Source organism: Ambystoma mexicanum, chromosome 6p, assembly GCF_040938575.1.
Source record: "Ambystoma mexicanum isolate Mex_15411 chromosome 6p, UKY_AmexF1_1, whole genome shotgun sequence".
NCBI classification, from domain to species: Eukaryota; Metazoa; Chordata; class Amphibia; order Caudata; family Ambystomatidae; genus Ambystoma; species Ambystoma mexicanum.
Genome location: NC_090935.1, coordinates 148,651,278 through 148,678,536, shown reverse-complemented (window position 1 = coordinate 148,678,536; position 27,259 = coordinate 148,651,278).

Genomic DNA, 27,259 nt, shown 5'->3' with positions numbered 1-27,259 from the left:
TTGTCTAGTTTTTAAGTGTCTTTACGGACTCGCCCCTGACTACCTTTCATTTTATTCTCCTTCTCGCTCCCTCCGCTCTGCTGGTCTTTTTAGACTTATTTTCCCCGTCCCCCCTGTGCTCAATCCCGCTTTCGTTCTTTTCAGCTCCTTGCCCCTTTTCACTGGAACCACTCCCTCTGTCTCTTCGCTCTATTACTTCTTATCCTTTGTTCCGTTCCTCTCTAAAAACTCACATGCTTCAGTCCTCTGATTGATTGATACCGGCAGTATCTGAACGCTGATTTGCATGCTGATTTTATGTACTGTTGATTGTCGCATGTAAAGCGTTTTGGACAAAGGCGCTATATAAAGCACAATAAAAATAGATTTAGCAAGCATGTAAACACAAATGACTTAAAATGTCCTGCAATTGTAACACCCCTTGGTTCAGATATGTGCTATTGTTTTTTGCACAGATTGACCAACAGGGCACACAATAATTGAATATTGGTGTTTAAGAAATGGTGTGCTGGCTGTATGTATAGAATTGAGGTGGCATCCACTTTTTATACCTCGCTAGTCGCTTACAACTTGAAATTACGCCCATGTCCACTAGCCATTGGCTAGCGATAATTGACTCTGCAAGTAAGAAATGGTTTGAGGTCTGTAGAATTTGAGTGTCTTCCATAGCTGATTTGTAGAGCAACTTGAAAGGTTTACCCTTGGTCTCTAACATATGAAACCCGCTGCATTTTTAAATCATGTACTGAGGCCTTTTCACCATAGGCAGAACTGTTTTACATTTCACTAGGCCCCCATTTTAGAACTTCCTATGTATATGGGAAAGCACAAAAGGAATGAGTCATCAATTTTATTCTGTAAATTGAAGCATCTCTTTAAACAGTATTTTTATCACTTGGCGAAGACTGACAGATTCTGCACATGACAATACTATAAATTCTTGGAGTAGTTATGATCCACTTCCCATCTCTCATCCCTCAGTTTTTTTTTCAAAACTTTATTCGCACACAATCAGTTTTCTTTACATTGCAACCATTGTTATTCATATGATTATTTTAGGCTCATGCATGTAGTCCAATTAAAATTATTTCAAGTACTGTAACACTGGGTTTTGTGATTCAGTGTCCCATCTGTAACTATACCCTTTCAACTTTCCTGATCTTTTAACTGCCCCCCTACCCGCCCGAGCCCCAACTCCCACTTGGTTTGGTTCAGTCATACTATCCAGGGTGTAGGTGCTGCTCTGATTTATTGCTCTGGTATCTTCACTTCCATTTCGTCATCCATCAAATCTGAAGTGATCTTATTAGTGTCGGTCCATAGAATCAAGCTTCCCTCTCCTTTACATACTCAAGGGAAGGGTTCCATATTGCTAGAAATTTCAGGTACTTTCCATCTTGGCTCCTACTTTCTCCATGGCCGTTACTCTCCAGATGTTGACCCACCAGCACGCTGCTATGTGACCATCCACACTTTTCCACCCTTGTGCTAGGTTCATCCTTGCTGCCATTTAATAGGTGGGTGATGAGGATGCCGTTGTTGCCCGATGCTGCATAGGCCACTTCCACCTCCGCTCCAGCAGTAGGACCTTTGGTGTGTTTGGTAGCTGTTTCCCTGTTATCTTTTATGTCCTAGGACCTCCTTCCAATATCTGGAAGCTTTGGGGCACGTCCACCACATGTGATAGAGGTCCCCTTTGCAACTGCATAGTCTCCAGCATGTAGGAGGGTATTTAGCATTCATTTTCTGTAGCCGGTGGGGAATCAAGTACCATCTGTAACACAATTTGTAAACTGTTTCCATAATGGCTGTACTTCTAGATGTCTTGTGCGCCCTAATCCAGATCTGACCCCATTCCTCCTTTGTGATAGCAGTACCTACGTCTTTTCCCCAGTTATGTTAAAATCTTTTCTGATGCTTGTTAATCTGCTTAGAATCACATGCTGTGCATAGGTCCGACATCCAGTGGTCACTGCGGAGTATTGCATCTTGTTTTTCGTAGTCGAAAAGGGACGTCGACCGGGTGTGTCTGAAATACTATCCCTATAGTGACGTGTGTTGTACCCACAATCCCTCACGCGTCGAGGTCCCTCAGATTGTTTTTTTCCGCCCAGCTACTGGTCGCCTTTACGCGGAGCTCCTCAAGAGACATTGCAGATTCCATCTCCTCGACCTTTGGTAGTTTTTTCCTGTTTAAAGATTTAATAGATCGATCCCTCCCTCGACGCAGTGGTGAAGCTGTCTCCGCCGAGCAAGATCTTCGACGGAGGGGACGAGCGGAGGAGATCCGTCGGCATTGCCGAACACGTGGCCTGGCCTCGCAGGCCAAATACAGTATGGAGAGTGGGGTCGTGGGACATCTCTGATTCTTTTTCTGAGAATGCCTTTCCTTTTCCCCTTCCTTTCCCTTGGGGTAGTTATCACGCTTTATTGCCTCGGCTATGGAGAGGACACCCTTTAGGTTTTGCCGACTTTGTAAGGGCAAGTTTACTTGGAAGGACAAGCATTCACGGTGTAACCGCTGCTTGCCCCTCGATCACGTAGAGGAGGGTTGCTCGGCTTGTCGGCTTCTAAAGCCAAAGACTCTAAAAGACCGTAGGGTCAAGAGGTGGGCGGCCTACGCTATGTCGAAGGCCGGGTCTTCACCCGCCGCTGCTACCACCGACAGTGACGAGGAACGTGATAACACGACCTCCGCTACGGAAGTCGTACACCCCTCTAAAGAGCGCTCGCGCTCTTCGTCGTCTGTCCCCGGCCCCGACGGGCTCGGCTCACGCCCTGCTTATGGGGATGAACACCCCGGCGACACTGACGCACACGATACTACACATAAACACACAACCCATAGCTCTTCTTCGTCGAAGACGAAGAAAGCATCAGCGCCCAAGGAGACGCAGGTTACACCGGCGGCCTCCTGGGACCGTTCGGGTTCGAAGCCCCTCTCGCAACCGCAGCCGCGTCCAGCGACTGGGCTTTCGGCAAATAAGGGCGCCGCCCCCAAACCATCGGCCGGTGCGCACCAGCAGAGAGCGCACGCCGCCGTAGAACGTTCGACACTTGTAACGTCGAAACCACAGCCCTCCGCTGACAAACGAGTCACAGAGAGCTTGGCGAGGATCGTTGTAGCCGACGCCCAGAAGCGTACGCCGAAAGACACGTCGAGCGCTAAGCAAAAGTCGAAAGACACGCCGAAAAAGCCCAAAGAAAAACAGGGACTACCCCCTTCAGTCGGGGGGACCCCCAGCACACCGGAAGGCTTTTCGGAGGGCGACGGGACACTTTCCTCGACGTTGTGGGAGAGGTCGAGCCGTTTTCAGCAAGAAAACACTAATTTTCCCCCGCTAGACCGCTCAGGGGTACCCCATGAAACCATGGAAAGGCTCCATCTCTGCATGGAGAGAATGGAGAGGTTTATGAACACCCAGAACCCTCCCACTCCCAAAAGAACAAGAGAAGGGCCTCAGGAGGACCCCAGGGCCAAATACCCGAGGCAGGACACAGCCTTAGACTTCCATAATGTGTATGACCTCACTGGTGAGGAACAATACTTAGAAGAGGAGGATGATTTTGTGGACAATGAAGAAGGACAGAACCAAGAGGAAGGTCTGGAAGACAGCCCAGACATGGTAGGAGAAGGCTTCGGAGAAAATCCAGAAGAAGGACCTTCTCATCCCTGGCAATCCCCATCAGGATATTCGAACACTGATGTCCTGAACCTAAATCCTCCAGACAATTCACCTGTTAGAAACACGTCTCCCATTGACGATCAGCCCACATTCCATGCCCTGTTGCGCAGAGCAGCAGCACATTTTGAACTGGACACTGGGGAGATCTCTCCGGAAATAGACTTTGTGGAAAGAGTAATTAAGGAGAAACCCCCAGTCAGCCAGACCATTCCCCTCCTTGCTTCAGTGAAGAGAAGAATCATCCCTTCGCTATCCACACCCGCACTAATCAGAGGAGTTAATCCAAGGATTGAAAAACTTTTCACTCCTTCACCCTCAGACCCGCTGTACATAAGGGGACATTCCATTCCGGATTCCCTTGTAGTAACTAATGCAAGGAAGAGGGCAGGGGTGCCGCTGTCCACCAGTGAGGCACCACCTGACAAGGAGGGCAAGAGGTTATATGCCCTTGCTAAAAGAGTCACATCCTCGGCTGCCTTTTCGGCAAGAATTGCGAACAACAATTCTTTGCTAGCTAGCTACGCGGACGCGCAGTGGGCTAAACTGCGCAAGGACGCCGAAGAAGCGCCGGAACCATTACGTACACGCCTGCTTTCAACTATTGGCGAAGGAACCCAGGTCAACCAGAGTATTGTAAAGAACTCTCTGGATGCTGCTGAGACAGCGGGACGTTCCCTGGTTCAGGGAATACTCCTAAAACGCCATGTATGGCTGCGCAACTCAGGGTTCAAACCGGAGACACAGGCGTCTTTAATAAATAAACCTGTTGAAGACGCAAACCTCTTCGGGAAGGCGGTGGATGAGGCTCTGGAAATGGCTAAAAAAGAGTTCGATACTATCAAAACTCTTGACCAGATCTCTAAGCCCACTACCAGACGCGGCTATGGCAACACACGCTTTTTTCGTGGCCAACGCCAAAAGCAGAATCAGCAGCAACAGTACCCTGCCACCAGTTACCAGACCAATAGTGGGCAGTACAGCCAAAGAGGACAGCGCAGGGGCAAGGGGAGAGGGCGGGGGTCCACCCCCAGAGGCTCCCAAGCCCCCATCAACACCAAGTGACGTGAAGATTCGCGTCCCCTCCGATGCAACACCGGTCGGGGGCCGGATAACATCCTTTCTTCCAGCATGGGAGGGAATAACGTCAGACCGCTGGGTACTTTCCACCGTAGCCCACGGATACTGCATCGAATTCAACAGTTCCCCAACATACAGACCCCCGAGGGGACGACGCATGACACCGGAACACCTTGCCATCCTTCTCCAAGAAGTACAACAACTGCTGGAAAAAGGAGCCATAGAGGTCGTGCCTCTATCTCAGGTAACGGAAGGTATTTATTCAGTGTACTTCCTTGTACCCAAAAAGGATCTAACCATGTGCCCTGTATTAGATCTGCGCCCAGCGAACAAGTTTATCAAACCCCAGAAGTTTCGTATGGTAACCTTACAGGAAGTGATCCCACTGCTATCACAGGGAGATTACATGACAACATTGGACATGAAAGATGCATACTTTCATATTTTAATGTTGCCAGCGCACAGAAGATACCTCAGGTTTATGATAGAGGGCAAACACTACCAGTTCAGAGTGCTACCCTTCGGCATAGCATCAGCACCAAGGGTATTCACGAAGGTACTGGCAGTGGCAGCGGCCCACCTGCGCAGGTTGTCCATCCCAGTTTACCCTTACCTCGACGACTGGCTCATAACAGGGGATTCTTACGAAACATGCTTCTCCAATACCCAAAAGACTGTAGACCTTTTGTTCCAGTTGGGCTTCTCCATCAACGAAAAGAAGTCCAGCCTAGACCCCAGCCAAATCAAACAATTCCTAGGGGCTCTAATTCAAACAAAGGACGGCCTCGTCTTCCCCTCCAACGAGAGGGTCCAAAACATGCTGTTTCAGATCCCTCAATATGTGACCAGTCGAGAGGTGACGGTGCGCAAAGCAATGCGCTTGCTAGGCATGATGGCGTCGTGTATTTATTTGGTACCTCACGCGCGCCTGCGCATGCGCCCTATGCAAGAGTGGCTCAACAGCCAGTGGTGTCAGGCCAGCGGATTATGGGACGATCCAGTGGTGGTCTCGCGAGCCTTAGTTCGCTCGCTACGATGGTGGACAAAGGAAAACCTGGAAAAAGGGAATCCCTTTGCCACACCCGCGGCGGAAGCCACTCTAACCACAGACGCATCCCTAACAGGATGGGGGGCTCACCTATCCCATCAGACTGCTCACGGAGTGTGGACTCCGAACGTAGCATCCAAACACATAAATCTACTGGAGCTACTAGCTGTGTTCAAGGCGCTAAAAGCCTTCCAGGAACACCTACAGGGCAAAACGGTTTTGGTCCTTACAGACAGCACCACAGCCATGTACTACATCAACAAGCAGGGGGGCACCCACTCTCCAGGACTGTCCAAATTGGCCCAAAATATATGGAAGTGGGCTCTCAAACAAAACAGGTTCCTACTGTCAGAACATGTACCAGGGGAACTCAATCTGCTGGCAGACAAACTTAGCAGAGATTTCCCCCTGCCCGAAGAGTACGAATGGCGACTACACGAAGACATCATCTTCGACGTCTTCACACAATGGGGATTCCCAGAAATAGACCTATTCGCAACCCTGGAGAACTCACAATGCCTAAGTTACGCCTCCAGGTACCCCCAGAACCAATCCAAGGGGAACGGTCTGTCGATGCAATGGTCAGGGAAATTTGTTTAGGCTTTTCCCCCGACTCCCCTTCTCAACAAGGTGGTGCACAAGATGCACCAGGAACAAGTAACCATGATACTGGTGGCCCCAATGTGGGCCCGACAGCCATGGTTCGCTCACTTGATGGAGATGTGTCTATCTCCCCCAGTGAAACTCCCCTGCCCGTACAACATGCTGTCACAAGACAAGGGCAGGACTCTGCATCCATGCTCCCAGAACATGAACTTAGCAGCTTGGCTCCTGAGATCATAGAATTCGGACATCTACTGCTCCCGCAGAGATGTATGGACATTCTCAGGGAAGCCAGAAAACCTAACACTCGCCACTGCTACTCTAGCAAGTGGAGGAGATTTGTCATCTGGTGCAGAGGGGAAGGCATCAACCCAATTGACTGCTCTCCCACACATATTGTTCTATACCTGACCCACTTGTTGGATTCAGGTCTAGTGTTCAATTCCATTAAAGTCCACCTAGCGGCACTTTCTGCATACACCACTTCCCAACTCAAGGTGTCGTGGTGGAAGATCCCTGTTATAAAGGCCTTCATGGAGGGAATAAAGAGAATACACCCCCCGATAGCTGACCCAGCTCCCGGATGGGACCTTAACGTGGTACTTACCAGACTCATGGGCTCACCTTTCGAACCCATGCACAAAGCATCTCTTAAAGACCTCACTCTTAAGACTGCTTTTTTAATAGCTATCACCTCCAGCAGGAGGGTAAGTGAACTACAGGCTCTTTCTGTTCTAGACCCCTTCGTTACAGTTCACAGAGATAAGGTGGTTCTACGCACGCACCCAAGGTTTGCTCCGAAGTTCATATCGAAATTCCACGTAAACCAGTCTATAGAACTGCCAACGTTCTTTCAAATTCCTTCCAACTTGGGAGAAAAAAGTCTGCACACACTAGATGTGCGCAGAGCGGTCGTGTTCTACATGGAAAGAACCAGACCACTGAGGAAGACTAATCAGTTCTTTGTCTCGGTGGCAGCAGGAAGAGAAGGGGATGCAGTTTCAAAGTCCACTATTTCTAGATGGATTGTTCAATGCATCACTCTCTGCTATACTCTTGCTAAGAGAGAACTGCCCTTTAGGCCAAGAGCACATTCTACTCGAGGCACGGGGGCGTCCATAGCATTCATTGCAAATGTTCCCCTTGAGTCCATCTGCAAAGCGGCTACCTGGAGTTCTGTGCACACCTTTACAAAACACTACTGTCTAGATGCACACTCGAGATCTGACTCCCTGGTGGGTCAGGCAGTACTAAGACATCTTTTCTCTACTGTTCCTTCTCATAACCCACCGCCAACTCCGGGTACTGCTCGCTAGTCTATGCACAGCATGTGATTCTAAGCAGATTAACAAGCATCAGAAGACAATGCATCACTTACCGTAAAAGCATTTCTGATGATTGTATCTGCTTAGATTCACATGTGCCCACCCTTCCTCCCCGCTCGGATGGAACGAACATAGACTTCCTTTTATATCTCTCTTTTCTGTACTCACTCACGTCTAGAAGGCTCCCTCAGGGCAGAAAAATACAAACAGAGGGACCTCGACGTGTGAGGGATTGTGGGTACAACACACTTCACTATAGGGATAGTATTTCAGACACGCCCGGTCGACGTCCCTTTTCGACTACGAAAAACAAGATGCAATACTCCGCAGTGACCACTGGATGTCGGACCTATGCACAGCATGTGAATCTAAGCAGATACAATCATCAGAAATGCTTTTACGGTAAGTAATGCATTGTCATCTTTCGGCTGAGCTTTATCCAGTAGTCTGTACCGCCTCGCTATTGCCCTGTTGTCCCGCCCTCCTGTAGTGTCAATTCCATTTGTATCGGAGCGCTCGTGCCTGCCTCCCTGACTATATTTGTATGATGTAACATTTCCTTTCTATGTAAGCAAAAGCGCTCACGGGTTTGGTGCGCTATATAAGCAACTAAACCTCTTTCTGTGATATCCAGTGCCTGACGTGATGCATGTATGTATATAATCTCCTTTTCCCCAATGCCAAATTTCTGTTTGCATTCTTTGAAAAGGAGAGTTCCCACCCTGAATGAATTCCCTTGGGTGGTTAGTCTGTGCCAGCGACCAATTGTCCCAAAATCTCGTCTGCCTACCCAAAGTGAAGTCTGCGTTGTCATTGGGGTAAATGGTCATAATCCTGGTGTAATTACTCACCTCCTGAGTACTTGGTCCCACCCCTGCAGCGATAATCTGGTGGACTCTAGTAGTTGACCTTCCGCCTCTCTGGCCCTTGTTCTCCATGCGTGTAACGTTCTCTGAGGGATCGATGTAACCACTTGCTCTATCCCCATCCAGCTTTTGGGTCTTTCCTGCCCTACCCATTTAATCATTGGTGCTATTTGTGCAGCCAGGACATATCTCTCAACATCTGGGACTCCGAAACCCCCCAGGAGTGGTGATCTCATCAGGATGTTCGTTTGTGTTCTGGGTTTTTTCCCCATGCCAAATAAAGGGCTCTCTTTCTGTAATGCCCTGCACATTTGGGAAGGTTTTTCCACTGGAAGTGAGCCCATCGCATATAGCAGTCGGTAACAGTGTCATTTTGAGTAACGCGATTCTTGTCCCACCTATGCAGATCTTCCTTCAGTTGTTTTTATAGGGGTGTTTATATTTGCCCCATATAGCCCTTTGTATTCCTTCCTTAATTGTATGCCCAGGTATTCTATAGTCTTATTTTCCCATATGTGGATAGACTGCCCTCAATCTAGCTCTCCCTTTTTTTTGGTTTTGTTTAGTGCCTTGGAATTAGTGCAATTTATGGTGAATCCTGAGATTGGGCAAACTCCTGTAACCTCTCCATTACATTGGTGTTTTTTAAAAAAAAATTTTAAAGGAAGAGCAGGATGTCGGCATATAGTGTGATTTTTGTCTCCTCCCCACAGGATACCCCCACCACCTCTTGGTCTTGTCTTATTATTTCTGCTATGGTTTCCATTGCCATAGCGAATATTAGGGGGGATAAGGGACATCCCTGACGTGTGCCTCTGTATTTAATCTGGGTTGAGGTTCTTCCGTTGACCATAACATTTGCTGTTGACGTTTGATAATTCGCTAGTACCAAACCTAATGAAGTCTGGTCCACATCCTTTCTCCAGGACCAGTCTCTGGTATCCCCAATCTATGCTATCGAAGGCATGTCGCACATCTAGTGCCGCTATAGAGAATCTTTGCCCCGTTCGGTACCCTAATAATAACCCTAGGTCTGTTATATCCACGGCCCATCCTATGTTGTTTTGTCTGTGCCTCCCTGTAATGAAGCCTGCTTGCTCCTCGTGTATTATCCCAAGTAATACTTTCATTAGTTTTGCCGCTAACATGTTGGCATATAGTATTGAGCAGGGAAATTGGTTGATGGCTAGTGCAGTCTGTGGGGTCCTTGCCTGGTTTGTGTTTTAGTACTGTAATGGCTTTCCCGATGTTGTCATTGACCTTTCCAGTTTCTCTAATGTAGTTAAAGAGCTTTGTAAATGGGCCTATTAGTTGGTGCCGGAACGCTTTTTAGTATCTGGGCCAAGGGTTTTATTAGAGAGTAAGGTTGTTATGGCATCACTTATTTCATGTGCCGTTATTGGGCCTTGTAATATATTATCCTCCTTTGCTATCTGGGGTAGGCTATGATTCGTTGGTGAATTTAAGACCTAAACATTCAGGGTTACAATGTTCAGTTCAGCCATACCCTACACCTCTGGATTGATCTGAATGCCTATATTGTCTCCTCACTCTACCTTTGTCTGTTCTGCTACCACATCCCAAACCATACCAGGTTGCTTCCTGTGACTTAATTGCCTGTGCAAAGCGTTCCTCCTGCCCCCCACCCCAGTTGCGGCTGTGTGAAGTGGGCATGGCATCAAGTCATATTTTATGATGAGGGGTGCCCTAGGAGTTTGGCCTAGCGCTTGGGACAGTATTCCTGAGTGTTCGCTCCTCTTGACATAATTAACAAAAGTACAGCCAGGACATTGTGAAGTTCTTTTGACACTGAAGGTAGTAAGTTATTATATTAAATATCACATCTATCTCCTACAAGCTCTGATTTGCATTGCACATGCTATGGAACCAATAATTATAACATAGGACATTGCCATAATTATGAAGAGTACTATTGTCTAAGCTAAGAACATGATTTACATTAATAGAGAAAAAGCACAAGTAATCATTTTAGGGTACCAGCTTGAGTGACATAGAATTTGTTATGTTGGCCTTCACTAAGCTATGGTATGGTAGGGAGTGGCTTAATATACCAAATGCCTGCAGTCTCAAAAAAATACATACAGTTCGACTTCCACGTTTAAACTCGCGCTTTAAGGCACGCTGTGCGGCATATGAATTTATGGAGGCTTCCTGTCAGTCGGGCCTGATCGCGCCTCTGCTCTGGGACCTGCGATGGATGTACCTTCCCAGCCCCCCGTGTTCAAGTTCTCCAGGCTGCGCGGTCTTCCCCTTGAGCTCGCCTTTTTATATGTAAAAAGATCAGACTTGAGCATCATAACCTGCCAAATGAGCCCTAAAACCTAGCTCTTCAGATCGTTCCTTTACTTTGCCTGCAAATACTACATTCATATGTGCACACTTAAGCCACAGGTACTGTCTTTGACGATTGGCTGTTTCCCTTAGAGTGACTTTGCTTCTGCTTGGGGAATGAGAAGCGTGTAATTTGCTCCTACATAACTTCAAACTCCGTTTTAGTAACTGAGCTTCTGGTGGTAAAGAGCATCACTCGCCTCTACACACATCCACCCGTGCATGTGTATTTTGGTGTCATGCTTCCTGTCCTTGGCGTCTTATCAGATCTGACTGGTGCGAAAAAGCATCACTCAAATTTGCTAAGAGCTGTTTAAGACAGGAAGTTGCCGTTTGTAGTTGGGTTTCTTCTTTTGGAAAGGGGAAAGCTCCTCGCCTTTCACTGAAGCTAAAGTGCAAGTGTCTGTGTTTCTAGATTGCAAGTATGTGGGTGATTAGTCATATTTAGTCAAGGGGCTGGTGTCTGTTTCTGTCCTTTGTAAAAAGGCTGTACATTGTTGGGCAGTTTGTGCATTCTCATCAAGGAGCATGTGTAGCGCATTGACTGTTTCCTCTGCAAAGTGCAGAGGCCCCTGATGTGAGCCAAATATTTTTTAGAGACTATTCTTATCACCCCATATATCTGAACTTCAACTCCCCCTCCCCTTGCGGCCAAGGTTCCCTAGAACCTCCCCCCGGACCTCTTCCGGGGCGTTGGGTCCCATACATCCCCCATGCCAGGATGTCCTCATATCCAGAGTTAGATTCCAAACTGCCCCCTCTGCCCGGGCATGCTCCTCGTGTTTCTTCTTCCCTCCTCCTTTTGGCCTAATCAGGCCATAGTAACGTCTTGGTTTTATTCCTTATTCCGGTTCTCATTTCAAATGTGGGCCTGTCGGTGTGACCTCTTTTCCCTTTCTCCTTTTGCTATCGGTTGACCACTCCCACCTCCTGCTCTCGTCGCCTTTTGGGTTTTGTTTTGGCCTTGGTCTGCTCAGACTTCACTTCCTCCATCTCCAGTAGGGACAGCCTTTCCTCCCACGTGGTAATCCGGTGCTGTCTGCCCTCCCAGGTAAACCGTAAACCAAAGGAATAGGCCCATTTGTAGGTGGTCCGTTTTGCGACTAGTGCTTCGTGACTGGTTGCATCATCCTTTGTTTATTTAGTGTGGATAAGGTCAGAGCTTGACTTAGTTGGACCTGTGCTCCATTGATTGAGACCACTTGTTGCATTCTCGCTGCTCGAAGTATCGCGTTCATGGTGTAGGATGTCAGGGCTATTAAGACGTTGCAGGGTCTTGCTCCTGGGTCTCCTTTCTTTGGGCCTACCCTGGCACTCTGTCAATTGGAATGTCCTCGGTCTGCATACCGTTCAGGAGACTGCTAAAGCAATGTTGTATTGTGACTTTCAGGTCCTTATCGGCTATTGTCTCAACAATACATTTGACCCTTATGTTGGATCTACAGGATCTGTTCTCGAGGTCTTCAGCCTGGATTTCCAAGTTATGGGTTGCTCTGGCCACTTGTTCGAGGAGTATGCTGTTCTGTTTCATTTCCTCTGAGATCTCCGATAGGCCGTCTTCTGTAACATCCACTCTGGTCCCAAACTCCTTGAGCTCCTTTCTGACTTCCTGTAGTGACGACTTAAGTTCCTCTCATTTCCCCATGTTCTTGTATGGACTCCATCAATCTACCCTCCATCCCTTTCAGGCAGTCCTGTAGGTCTTCCTTATTTAGCACTGTTGTGGTTTCCTCCGCAGAGTTTCGATCCTGTCCCCTTCTTTTATCACGTTCACCCTTTGTAGTTCTTCCTGTTGGTGTTGTCTCCAGCACCCTTCCAGTTGTCCCCCTTGTGTTTTAGCTGTGCCTCTGAGTCTCGCCGGGGTATTCTTAGATTTGGCCCCTGGCATCTGTTGGCTGGTGCTGACAATGTGCCCTTCGGTGTCTTACTGTGTGGTTGGGGGCAGACATTCCCCCTATTGTCACTGTATAGCTATGCCCAGGAGTTCTGGATTTGTTTGGGTATCACTGATCTCTTTCCATGACTGCCCATTGCTGTGTTACGTGTCAGGGGTTTGGTTCACCCCTGTTATCCGTAGTTCTCTCCAACATTCTATTGGGATGTTACTGGGTTTATGATTTTGTAATTACAAATTGAGTTCGGTTTCCTCAGGTCTCTTTTGCCTCCCCTCTGATTCAAAGTGTGTGCAGCAGTTCTGGTGTGATCTTGCATATCCGCCCTCTCACTGGGCGCAGTGCCTTCTTTTGTGCCTTTATGCCTATTATTTAGAAGTGTGCCCAATAGCTTCCATGTGAAAGCTGAATTTAGGAGTTCATTTAGAAGTTGTATTTAGAAGTGTACCCAATAGCCTCGCTGTTGAAAGTTGAATCTAGAAATGTGCCCAATAGCCTCGCTATGAAAGTTGAATTTAGAAATGTGCCCAATATACTCTATGTGGAAAGTTGAATTTGGAAGCGCGCCCAATAGCTTATATGTGAAAGTTGAATTTAGAAGTGCATTTAGAACTTGAATTTAGAAGTGTGCCCAATAGCCTCGCTGTGAAAGTTGAATTTAGAAATGTGCCCAATATACTCTATGTGGAAAATTGAATTTAGAAGTGTGCCCAGTAGCCTCGCTGTGAAATGCTGAATCTAGATCTGTGCCCAATAGCCTTGCTGTGGAAAGTTGAATCTAGAAGTGTGCCCAATAGACTCTCTGTGAAAGATGAATCTAGAAGTGTGCCCAATAGCCTTGCTGTGGAAAGTTGAATTTAGAAGTGTGCCCAATAGCCTCGCTGTGGAATGCTGAATCTAGATCTGTGCCTAATAGCCTCGCTGTGGAAAGTTGAATCTAGAAGTGTGCCCAATAGCCTCGCTGTGAAATGCTGAATCTAGATCTGTGCCCAATATCCTCGCTGTGGAAAGTTGAATCTAGAAGTGTGCCCAATAGCCTCTCTGTGAAAGATGAATCTAGAAGTGTGCCCAATAGCCTCGCTGTGGAAAGTTGAATTTAGAAGTGTGCCCAATAGCCTCGCTGTGGAAAGATGAATCTAAAAGTGTGCCCAATAGCCTCGCTGTGGAAAGTTAAATCTAGAAGTGTGCCCAATAGCCTATCTGTGAAAGTTGAATTTAGAAGTGCGCCCAATATACTCTATGTGGAAAGTTGATTTTAGAAGTGTGCCCAATAGCTTCCACGTGAAAGCTGAATTTAGGAGTGCATTTAGAAGTTGTATTTAGAAGTGTACCCACTAGCCTCGCTGTTGAAAGTTGAATCTAGAAATGTGCCCAATAGCATCGCTATGAAAGTTGAATTTAGAAATGTGCCCAATATACATGTGAAAAATTGAATTTGCAGGCGCGCCCAATAGCTTCTATGTGAAAGTTGAATTTAGAAGTGCATTTAGAAGTTGAATTTAGAAGTGTGTCCAATAGCCTGTCTGTGAAAGTTGAATTTAGATATGTGCCCAATATACTCTGTGGAAAGTTGAATTTAGAAGTGTGCCCAGTAGCCTGAAGTGGGAGAATGGAACAGAAGGCTCCCACCAATCCCCTCACACCCCTGGCCTAGAGGATCGCGGCCCAGACACCCGCCACGAGAGGAGTTTGTCCATCTACCAGACGACCAAATACCCTGGTACAGGAACATACGGATGTGCCCTCCAGCCTGCCCACCAGCCTGCCCTGCCCATGCCGACACCTGCGGCATGGATGAACTCAACTGAACCATTCAACAGTAAATTAACACATCGTTAGAGATGCCATGACAACCTAGCCAACGGTCAGCACACCCGTGCAAACATGCACACTAGACACTCCCACACCAATCCACACGAAGAACATATCCAGTGCTATGACGTCGGTGACAGACACACCCACTGACGCGCATCTTTATTATTTTTCACATAGGTTTTTCAAAAATGCAGAAACGCAAGACGCACAACGAACTCATCTAAAATGCTTGCTGACGCTTCTCCTACCCCATGCATTGCAATGAGAAATATAACGAAGACATGATACTGGGGATAAAGCAATATGATACCATAGCCTAAAGCGCGCCGTGCATCAAACATCCCCGCCTATGCACTAGGCCCAAGTAGGCCGCCGGCAAGAGCCTCCATGAACATTGAACGAGCAAGAGTACAATTGCTGACCCTGCAGAATGAGCCCGGCGAGAGCAGACAGTCAAGGGCACAATGTTGCAAACTCGCATGCCACAAGCCGAAGCCAAGGTCACACCTGCAAACTAAGCCAGGCACACAGTGGAAAATGCAATATTAAATGTGCAGAATTCTGCCTCAACCACGGTCTCTCCTCACGTGACCAAGCCAAACCTGACAGGGTGCCAGGCCCAGGAGGAGGGAGGCGCCTGGATCCCACGTTTTGAGACACAGGCAGCAACAATTAAGCGACTCAATGGACATCTGCGGCAGTTGGAGTAGTTTGCCCTCCAGCATATGAACAAATCCTCTCATTGTCTGCACATACCCATAGTTATACATTGTTGCAAATGACAGGTGCACCGCGAGCCGGGAACAGCGATGGTCCCAGACTGGGGGGCTCGCGAGTGGACCAATCAGAACATGGGGCTCTTATCACTGACGCCATTAACATTAGCCAATCCTCAGGGGTCTTCATGTAACAATTTTCATGTATCTAATTGAAGGGACAACCCAAGTATACCACCTGATTTACCCTCAACCACTAACAACGCTCTCTATACGTATGCTATACTAACCCTACCACTCAAGGAACCAATCCAGAGTGGCGATAGGTTTTTTGCTAACTTCCCCAGGTGACGCGTCATACTGAGGTAAAAAGGGCCTGCGAGCCCCACAATGAGAGAGAGAGTGTCAGGACGGATGCGTACGATCCTTGACCCATCCCTGCCGTTTGTTTAATAAACAGCAGAATCACCTTGCTTCTTGCGTGTGCCTCATACTCATTTTTGGGACACACGGGAGGAGTTGGGGCCTCCCTGCCCAGAGGTCCGCGGATGGCCCTCCCTTGCTAGTCGTGTATGGTTGGGGTGGTGGCAGCTGTTGTGCTACAATCTGTGATGATTGTATTTGGGAGGGATTTTGTGCAGCCACTACTTGTGTAGGGTTTTGAGTCATTGTTGCAGGTGTAGTTATTAGTGCACCTTCCATCGTGTATTTAGTCAGTTTTTTCTGTACCAATTTAGCCTCTTCCGCTTTTCTATCTTCTTCCTTTTGTTTCATCTTTTCTTGCCATGTCCTACAATGATGTACTATCGTCAGTTGTATTTCTGGCCATGCTTTTGCTTCCATCCCCACTACCTTCTTCAGTTGTTTCTGAACTGCTTCTGGGAGCCCTTGTATTAGTATATGATAGAATATTGCTGGTGTTTTGTCCCATTGTTCTCTAGTTTCCATACGCCACTTCTCTTGAATTTCCTGGATATAATCAACAGGATCTTCATTGTCAGGCATCTTGCGTGAGGTAATTGCTCCTATGTCTGATGTGTCTGGGTACTGTACCCTCAGCGCTTGCCATAATGCATGTCTGCAGTTTGCAAATGGCGCCCCATCATGTGATGTGTTTGTTATTGTGACCCCGGGGAAGCCTGCTCTCTTCCAGATGTCATCTGCTGCATCCCCCAATATTGATATTAGAAGGCCCTTTACATCCCCCACTGCCAGCTTCTGTCCTGCGGTATGTTTTTCCATTTCATATATCCATTTTCCCGCACCTCCACTTAATGATGGGAGCCTGCATGGGAGGAGGATACTCAACGCCAGGAGCTGGATATTATAATTATAACAGGGGAAGGGGAGGAATGATGAGGGGAAGAGGATACGGCTATAACACACAACAGCAATGGGGAGGATTAAGAAATTTCTACCCCACCGGGCAACCAGTATACCAGGACAATTCAGGGAGCTTTCCATGGCAGAACAGGGAACCACCGGTATGTTGGATTTGTGGATTACTAGGGCACATGTCACGCACATGTAGAATGAGACCAGGGACACCATCATGGGGAGAACAGGGACAACAAGGGCCTACACAGGAACAGCAGGGCATCCAGCAACAGCAGGCATTGCAACCAGGAAATGGGCAGCAACAACTAGTAACACAACAACAGCCACAGACATATTCACTGCCACAACAACAGGTAGCGATAACACAACAACCCCAAGTGCAGGCAGTACAGCAACCTGCCCAAATCCAAGACCATAACATAACCTCCACCAATACACAACTACAGCAAACACAACTGGGAAGGGTGACGGTCCTGGGACACAACCCTTACACAGGAAGTGGTCAATCATTATACCCACAATAGGACAGCCCACAGACGGCCTTGGTGTGTCCCATCCTCTCGGTAACACTTAATAGTGCGGAGGAACCACGCATAGAGGTAACGATAGGTGACAAAAAATTATCATTCCTTGTTGACACCGGGGCGACCCAGTCTTGCATAAGGGAAGGTAAATTTAAGATGTCAGGTGAAGCCATGAACACCCAAGGATTCTCTGGGGCTAGGGGGTTGGTTCCCTTTACTGATAACATTCCCTTACCAATAGGGGATTATGACATGTCCGTCCCTCTTTTATATTCTAGGGCCTCACTAGTAAACATACTGGGGAGAGACATAATGAGCAGGTTGAATATGACGATCTCCTTTACGGATGACGGCATAATTTGCTCCACTCCAGGAATAAACATGCTCACTGCATGACAAATTATGCAAGCATACTGTGGACAAATAGTGATTAGGGCTGAGCCAGTAGATGGTGAACTGTACCAGTACGGAACGGACATGGCATTTGCATGGATGCCAGGAATAGAAGGAAAGATCTGGAGGAGGCCAACAGCCTATTTGTTTAGACCAGAAACACCAGCCAATGAACCAGAAGGAAAGGTGATTTCAGTGAGCATAGAGAGCATTATAGCAACTGCTGATTATATCGCAGTACAAGCCCAAGACAGGGAAGGAAGAGCATGGAGGGCAGTGATAGCCCTAGCAGAGGGATGCAGGCTCACCCAGGTGTCAGACGAGGAGCTCTTCTCAGAAGAAAAGGAAGAAGGTGAAATGGTATTTATGATGAGTGTAGAAATATGGCTAAGAGTGACATACAAACAAGTGGCACAGAAAATTGCAATGGCACTTGAAGCACCCACATCCACTCCAGTTCCCTTCTTTGAGGAGGATATGGCAAAAGTACCAACATCATTATGGACTACTAGTCCCTATGACGTGGGATGCATAAAGAGTATAGGGGGAGTAAGAATAAAATTTAAAAAAGGTGCAATACTCCCTAGAGTGAAGCAATACCCACTATCAAAAGAGGCAGATGAGGGCATATATGAAACAATAACGGCGCTTATAAATAATGGCATATTGGTACCATCAGAATCACCATGTAACACAGCTGTATACCCAGTGCGCAAAGCTAAAGGAGGGTCTTGGCGTTTCATCCAGGACCTCAGGCCCTTGAACAACATAGTGGAGGCAGAATACCCCATAGCAGCAAACCCTGGCCACAATATTGTGTGGCATTCCAGCAGAGGCAATAACGATTTACAGTGATTGACCTCAAAAATGCCTTTTTCTCAATACCCCTCAATACCCCTGCATCCAGACACACAAGATCTAACAAGCTTCACGTACAGAAACACAAAATGGAAACACACCAGGTTGCGAGTCACCCTCCCCTCTCCAGAAGTGGCATTAAGTTGTGTCCTGTTTGACCCCCTGGGTTCCACAAAATCGCGTCTGTGCACCCCTCCTCTTCTTCCGTTTCTTCTACATCGTCAATTGGGTCCATATTTCCCCTGCTCGTAACTGTTTCTCCTCCATCTCTTCCCCTTCTTTTATCATTTCCTTTATTTAATGTGGGCGTGTGTATTCGTTCTCCCTGCCTGCGTCCAGGGAGGTCTCTAAGCCTGCCTGCATAGGGTGTCAGTTCGTGGGGGAAGGGTGCGAGTTTAGGTGGGCATGTTGTACGTAATGAGCGTGAGGTAGTGGAGCATGTTGGACGGGATGGTGAGAGTGTAGCTGCACGTGTCTGCCTTTCCTCCATTCCTTGCTCTTCCTCCTCACTTCCCTCCAGTTCTTCCTTTCTCCAGCAGATACATGGTGATTCTCTATTTGTCCAGGACCCAGAAGCTAACAAAGGGGAGAAAAAGTTGGGGTGGACAATGGAAATGAAAGAGGCCTTTGATGAACTGAAAGATGCAATATCAACTGCTCCGGTACTGACCACCCCAGATTATGAACGACAATTTGTTATATTTTCACATTGCGACTCAGCAGTAATGAAAGCAGTGTTGGCTCAAAAAACAAGCATGGGTTACAAACCAGTAACATATTACAGTGGTCACTTGGATCTTGTGATGTTAGGACATTTCCCTTGCGAACAAGGTCTCGCCGCAGCTGCCTTTGCGGTAGAGAAAGCATCATCAATCACAATGGGGTGCCCAACCACACTATTTGTGGAACATGCACTATTTGCAATATTGAACAAGCCTAAGTCCACACTAACCACACAGAGGGCGTCAGGTTATGAGATCATCTTATCTAGACCAAAATTATCAATTGTTAGATGCAGCACAGTTAACCCTGCAAGGTTTATAGAGGAATTAATTGAGGAAGGAGACTATGCACATGATTGTACACAGACTACCGAAATGTACTCATGTACTAGAAAAGTTGAAGAGAACGCACAAGATGGAGGAGAGCTCGTGTTCATTGATGGGTCATCAACAACAGACCAAAGTGATGGGATAAGGAGAACTGGGGCAGCAGTGGTAAAAATGACAGAGGAACCGGTGTGTGTGGCGGTGAAATGCATACAATTACCACAACATTACTCTGCTCAAGCAGCAGAATTGGTTGCACTGATCTTGGCGTTAAAGGAAAGCTTTGACAAAAGAGTGACTATATATTCTGACAGCGCATATGTCACGTCTACTGTCCACTCAGGATTGTCCAAGTGGAGGAGAAGAGGGCTTAGGAGAGCTGACGGCACCCCAGTGCAACATGCTCTCTTATTAGCTGAACTAATTGAAGTAATAAATGACCCACAAGAATTAGCTTTGGTTAAATGTACCGCACACACTAATGGAGAAGATCATATCTCAAAAGGAAATGCAGCAGCAGACGCGCATGCGAAGTATGCTGCATATTTTGGTGAGATATGGAACCCCCCAGAGTCAGAGAGAGGGAGAGGGAGGGGGATAGCTAAAGAGATGTTGATAAGAGAAGGGTACACCCATCTCCCAGCCACACAGATTATGGAGTTACAAGTGGCTGCACCAATGGCAGAAAAAGAAATATGGGTAAAAAGAGGATGTACAATGTCACCAACTGACGCACTATGGCGCCAGGGTAACACTGGGAAGATGGTAATGCCATTGGCACTATTGAACACCGCCCTGAGCCAACTCCACCACCCAGCCCACACAGGCAAGGAAGTTATTGCAGCACGAATTAGGGAAGATTGGTTCTGTCCCGAGTTAAATTCCCATGTGACAAATTTTATCAGCAATTGTCTCACATGTCAACAGTTTACGGCCGGTCACACACTGAAAGTGATAAAAGTTACTATACCCCAGCCAGAGGGACCTTTCCTGCACATCCATATTGACTATGTTGATATGATCAACGTATGTCAAGGAAATAGGTATATGATTGTAGTGGTATGCCCATCCTCCAGGTGGATTGAGACAGGACCCTGCTCATATCCAGATGCATTTAGAGCAGCCAAATTTCTAGTGAGGGAGGTTTTCCCCAGGTGGGGAGTGTGCGAGGTACTGCGGTCGGATAATGGCCCAGATTTCGCTAATGAAATGTTCCAGCACATCACATCCTTACTGAACATCAAGCATAAATTTGCATGTGCATACCACCCACAGGCCAACGGTGTATGCGAACGCCTGAATGGCCTACTGAAGGAGGCAATTGCAAAGATACAGCAAACAACAAAGAAGAGTTGGTTGTATTGCCTTCCGCTAGCTCTATTTGAGCTGAGGAATAGACCAGGCTCCGACCACCACCTCACTCCTCATGAGGTGGTGACCGGACAACAAATGCGCCTTCCTCTAACGCCAACATCAAGGGCATTCACAGACTATGAAAACACTGCAACTGTTCTTGGTGATGAAATGTACCAATATGTATCTTCTTTGGTTACTAGTGTAGTGTTTGTGTCTCAACAGCTCGAGCGCACGCGGGGCGGGTCTAAGAGTGATCAACAAGAAGACGCGGATAAAGAATTGGAAAAGGAAAAACTGTGCAAAATTGCTAAAGGTGATCACGTGCTACTACGCAATTTCAATAGAAAGTGGAACAGCCCACGCTTCACTGGCCCCCACCTGGTAGAGGAGGTATCTACGAGAGCAGTAAAATTGCAGGACAAACGTGCTTGGAATCACCTACACGACGTAAAGATCTGCAAACTCCAGACCCGCCCTAGCGTCACCGACAGGGCCATTGGAAGAACAGCAACAGCGTCACCCACGGAGGAAGAGACTTCTACCACAGCTGACGACCTAAGTGTCTCCATACCCTGCCACCCCCCAGATTCCCCAGAGACAACTACTGAAACTGGTAATTCCTACACCGCCCACCCCATGGTCACACGATCAAAGAGTAAAGAGACTTCCGCCAGCTGAGCCCAAACCCTCTGCCCATCGACCCCCTACCCACTGCAGTAACCACCCAATTGAAGGACATTGTCTTGCACATATACACATGTAAACACTTGACTGTTCTCTTTTTTCTTTCTCGCACACGCAGGTACCGCGTATTATTGTATTGCTAAGTACACAGATAACTAACAAAGTTCATTGCCCAGGAGTAGATGCTACCCTCAGACGATAACTACCCTGAAGAGCTATCACACCAATTTGTCTATCACATAAAAAGGCCAAAGTACCTGAAAAGAAGGAGGGTACGTGTCTACTACACAGCATTCATCTTGGCCATAGAACAATCAATGCCCCATCTTCACCAACACTTGCCTGCCCTAAGAGATAGATCACTTAGATTGGCGTGGGAACAGCTCTTCGCCTGGGCACTGAACGACTACTTGATAGGGAGAGCTTGAAAACAACAACTAACACTAATAACAAGCATATTGAGAATTTTCAGGCGGGCAACTTTAACGTCACAAGAATAAGCTGCCGGACTGCAGCAAGGTAAGAGCAAAATGCCGGTGAGACTAGCCTCTGTAATAAAGATGATAGGGATTTTGATGATCACCGGGTTTTTGGCTGCCTCTGTATGGCACAAAAGTTATGCTATCAATATTTTGGCTGTACCCAAACCTAATATACCCCCACCCACGACTGCAACAGGTGTTACGTCAGGTGGTACTAGCAAGATTCCACATAAGGGAAATAGAGTTAAACGCAGCACATACTCAGATAATAAAGGTATTGACAACTACATAACAGATTCAGCACACGTCTCGAACAACATGTGGTACCAACACATGACCCAAATAGGTAAGCAGACAACAGAAGACAGCTGCTACGTCTGCTCATTGATCCCATACGGGATGAGCGCTTCTCGAACATTCGTTGCCACGGAAATAGATGAAAAGACAGCACGATGTATAGTATACCTGGCACTGTTCCAAACGAAAGGGAGATTTCAAGGGACGGTGGTGAACCTGGTATGGAAAACGCAAGACACATATCCATACGAAAACAACTTCCTCAAGACTTATTTGAGTTACCACAAGACCAGTTTGCATGCTGAAGCATTCAGATACATGACAAGTGGCCCTGAAAAGGGAGAAACAAAGAAAGTAACACTACAATACCTACCATGTGACTGGTACGCCACTGAAGTTCCTGGTAAACAAGGATGTTGGGAAAGACCACTGGTAACAATAACAGGGAAGGTGTACATGGACAACAAATGGGACATAGGAGTGGTTGGCAGCAACATGGTAACAAGAGAAAATATTACAACTATTAATGAACACAATGACAGATGTTGGACGATTTGGGTCAAGTACGTACCCATGCTAACGTGGATAGAGAAGGATGAAGACCCAATAACCATACTGCCGCTGTCTGCACCTAAGGTATGCTACCAACATAGTGGAGAAGTGGACGTGGGATACAACACCAACTGTGCAAGCGTGATGGAGTTACCTGAGGGGGGAGCAGGAACAGCAGTATTAATGGACCATTACTGGGCCTGCGGAGACAAGGCATACCACACACTGCCCCCTCTGTGGAATGGTATATGCACAATGGTACACGTTAATGTACCATCACTAGTGGTGCCCCAGAAACATGTGAACGTGGCGAACTTCCCTAAAATGGATGAAGGAAACAAGAGGAAGAAGAGATCTGTAAAACCTCAGAAGGGGCCAGAGAACGAAGACAACAACAACAACAATGTCCTGAATAGAAAGAAAAGACAAGGAGAACCTCTGACAGGAAATTACCTATGGGGAAGGTCGGAAACAGCACTCACTTCAATCCCACCAGAACACAGACTATTCAGCAGAGCAGCAATGTTCTTCTCGTCAATAATACATCCGGGACTACAAGCTTACGCAAACGCAAAATGGCTCCAGATAACTCGATGGGAGCTAATGATGACCATTAATTCTACAGTAAATGGATTCAACTCAATAAAAGAGGAACTGCGAGCAGTGAGGATGGTAGCACTACAGAACAGATATGTATTGGATCTCCTTACAGCAATGGAAGGAGGAGTTTACGCAAAGATAGGACAATCATGCTGCACATTCATTCCTGCTAACGATGCTGACAATGGTACACTGACAGAAGCAGTATCACAACTGGCCCAGAAGCACTCCAAAATGATGGAAGAAAGTAAAGGAGTGAAGAAGGATGACAGCTGGTTTTCACTGTTATGGTCATGGATGCCATCTTGGCTGTCGGACGGACTGAAGATTATAGTTGGATGCATAATACTGGCTGGAGCTGCACTGATAATAATAAGATTTTGGAAGGCCCGGAAGGCACGCACCCAGACGAAATGATCGAAATGGTTGGTATGCACCCCTTGATGCCGGCAGATGATGGCCAGCACACAGGCACAATAATAAAAGAGATAGAAAAACTGCGCAAACAGATCATCACCAACCACCTGGACCCACCATCTGTGAAGCTCGAAAACCCAAGAAACCCAAGGAGCTACATAGGGAAATGGGTATACTGCACACCTGGAGGAACCTTTGTATATATGTATTGGTCATTTGAAGACCATGTCAACCACTATGGACATTTGGGAGGAGTGACTAAAATATGGAGAGTAAGAGGAGATAAGGAAAAAGATATGTTTGTGGTCGACAAGTCGACCAGAAGGGGGACTGAAGTGGGAGAATGGAACAGAAGGCTCCCACCAATCCCCTCACACCCTGGCCTAGAGGATCGCGGCCCAGACACCCGCCACGAGAGGAGTTTGCCCATCTACCAGACAACCAAATACCCTGGTACAGGAACATACGGATGTGCCCTCCAGCCTGCCCACCAGCCTGCCCTGCCCATGCCGACACCTGCGGCATGGATGAACTCGACTGAACCATTCAACAGTAAATGAACACATCGTTAGAGATGCCATGACGACCTAGCCAACGGTCAGCACACCCGTGCAAACATGCGCACTGGACACTCCCACACCAATCCACACGAAGAACATATCCAGTGCTATGACGTAGGTGACGGACACACCCACTGACGCGCATCTTTATTATTTTTCACATAGGTTTTTCAAAAATGCAGAAACGCAAGACGCACAACAAACTCATCTAAAATGCTTGCTGACGCTTCTCCTACCCCATGCATTGCAATGAGAAATATAACGAAGACATGAAACTGGGGATAAAGCGTTATGATACCATAACCTAAAGCGCGCTGTGCATCAAACATCCCCGCCTATGCACCAAGCCCAAGTAGGCCGCAGGCAAGAGCCTCCATGAACATTGAACGAGCAAGAGTACAATTGCTGACCCTGCAGAATGAGCCCGGCGAGAGCAGACAGTCAAGGGCACAATGTTGCAAACTTGCATGCCACAAGCCGAAGCCAAGGTCACACCTGCAAACTAAGCCAGGCACACAGTGGAAAATGCAATATTAAATGTGCAGAATTCTGCCTCAACCACGGTCTCTCCTCACGTGACCAAGCCGAACCTGACAGGGTGCCAGGCCCAGGAGGAGGGAGGCGCCTGGATCCCACGTTTTGAGACATAGGCAGCAACAATTAAGCGACTCAATGGACATCTGCGGCGGTGGGAGTAGTTTGCCCTCCAGCATATGAACAAATCCTCGCATTGTCTGCACATACCCATAGTTATACATTGTTGCAAATGACAGGTGCACCGCGAGCCGGGAACAGCGATGGTCCCAGACTGGGGGGCTCGCGAGTGGACCAATCAGAACATGGGGCTCTTATCACTGACGCCATTAACATTAGCCAATCCTCAGGGGTCTTCATGTAACAATTTTCATGTATCTAATTGAAGGGACAACCCAAGTATACCACCTGACTGACCCTCAACCACTAACAACGCTCTCTATACGTATGCTATACTAACCCTACCACTCGAGGAACCAATCCAGAGTGGCAATAGGTTTTTTGCTAACTTCCCCAGGTGACGTGTCATACTGAGGTAAAAAGGGCCTGCGAGCCCCACGATGAGAGAGAGAGTGTCAGGACGGACGCGTACGATCCTTGACCAATCCTTGCCGTTTGTTTAATAAACAGCAGAATCACCTTGCTTCTTGCGTGTGCCTCATACTCATTTTTGGGATACACGAGAGGAGTTGGGGCCTCCCTGCCCGGAGGTCCGCGGACGGGCCAGCCGACCCCGGGAGAATTTCCCCCCGACAAGCCTCGCTGTGAAATGCTGAATCTAGATCTGTGCCCAATAACCTTGCTGTGAACAGTTGAATCTAGAAGTGTGCCCTATGGCCTCGCTGTGAAAAGTTGAATCTAGAAGTGTGCCCAATGGCCTCGCTGTGAAAAGTTGAATCTAGAAGTGTGCCCAATGGCCTTGCTGTGAAAAGTTGAATCTAGAAGTGTGCCCAATAGCCTCGCCGTGAAGGTTGAATATAGAAGTGTGTCCAATAGCCTAATAGTCAAATAGCGTGCCCGGCCGAACCGACCGATCTCCCTAATAACCTCTCTGTGCAAAGTTGTTTTTAGATTTATGCCTAATACCCTCCCTGTATAAAGTTGAATTGAGAAAGGCCTACTTTGCGCGACGTATATAGTATGGTTTGAATTGAAGGGAACATTTGAAAGAGCATATAACCCACCATACGCTTACCCTCTTCTTTACACCACCACTCAACTAGAACACAGAGATACTATGACACCATTCGGTATAACTGTTCTCATACCAACACCTGCCGCACACTCCCCATCATTCTAAATAAACACAGGGTTACTCGTCCCCCAGCCAGGTGTTCTCCTCAGGCCTAACGCAGCCACTTTTGGTCTGGATAAATCCTGCCAGAACCAACACATACTCCTGATCTCTCAACCACCACACCTACCGCTAAGAAGCAGCTATTACACGAATACCGCACCTGCTGCACACATATCCGGTGCTCATACGCACCTTTGATACTCTCTCTACTGATCTGAACTTCGGTTCCCAAGGGCGTTCAACCTACCAGCGCCTTCAGACCATACCAATGGTATATAAGGCACTATATAAATGCACAATAACAATTTTTAAAGCCCGGACCATTAGGCAGGGGTATCACTGCACCAAATAGTCGAAGCAATAACAACACCTTGGCTTTTTGTGATTAGTAAACATATTGCTCTTAAGCCTTTCTGACACGACATTGACAAAGATTAAAAATCATGTTCATTGAACAGAAAGGGTAACAAATAGTTTTTAAAAAGCATTGGTCTTCAAGGGAAGACCGAATCTCTGCTCTCACTGTGACCGAAGGCTGAACTATCTATGGTGCTTCTGGTGGGATTACTCGTCAGCTACCAAAGCCAAACAGTCACATTTGGAATTATTTTTATTAATATGCAGACTAACATAAGTAATAATAATTTGCACAGAATACTATTTAAAATAGTAGATGCTCCTTATCGTAAGTCCTCTGGTGTTATTATTGAGAAATAGAGCAGCCCTTTCTGAACCCATCCATCAGTTATGTTGTAGAATTAATCAATTATCATTCAGGAATGGAATCAGGGATGTGATGGCACACTATCTGTGCTGATGCATGTTGCATTGATGTGTTTAAGCTTATATCTGGTTGCAGGTTCTTCCCTACCGGAGCACAGCTGCTGTGCAACATTATACACTTCTTTTCAGATTTATCAAATTTGGTATAAAGGAAA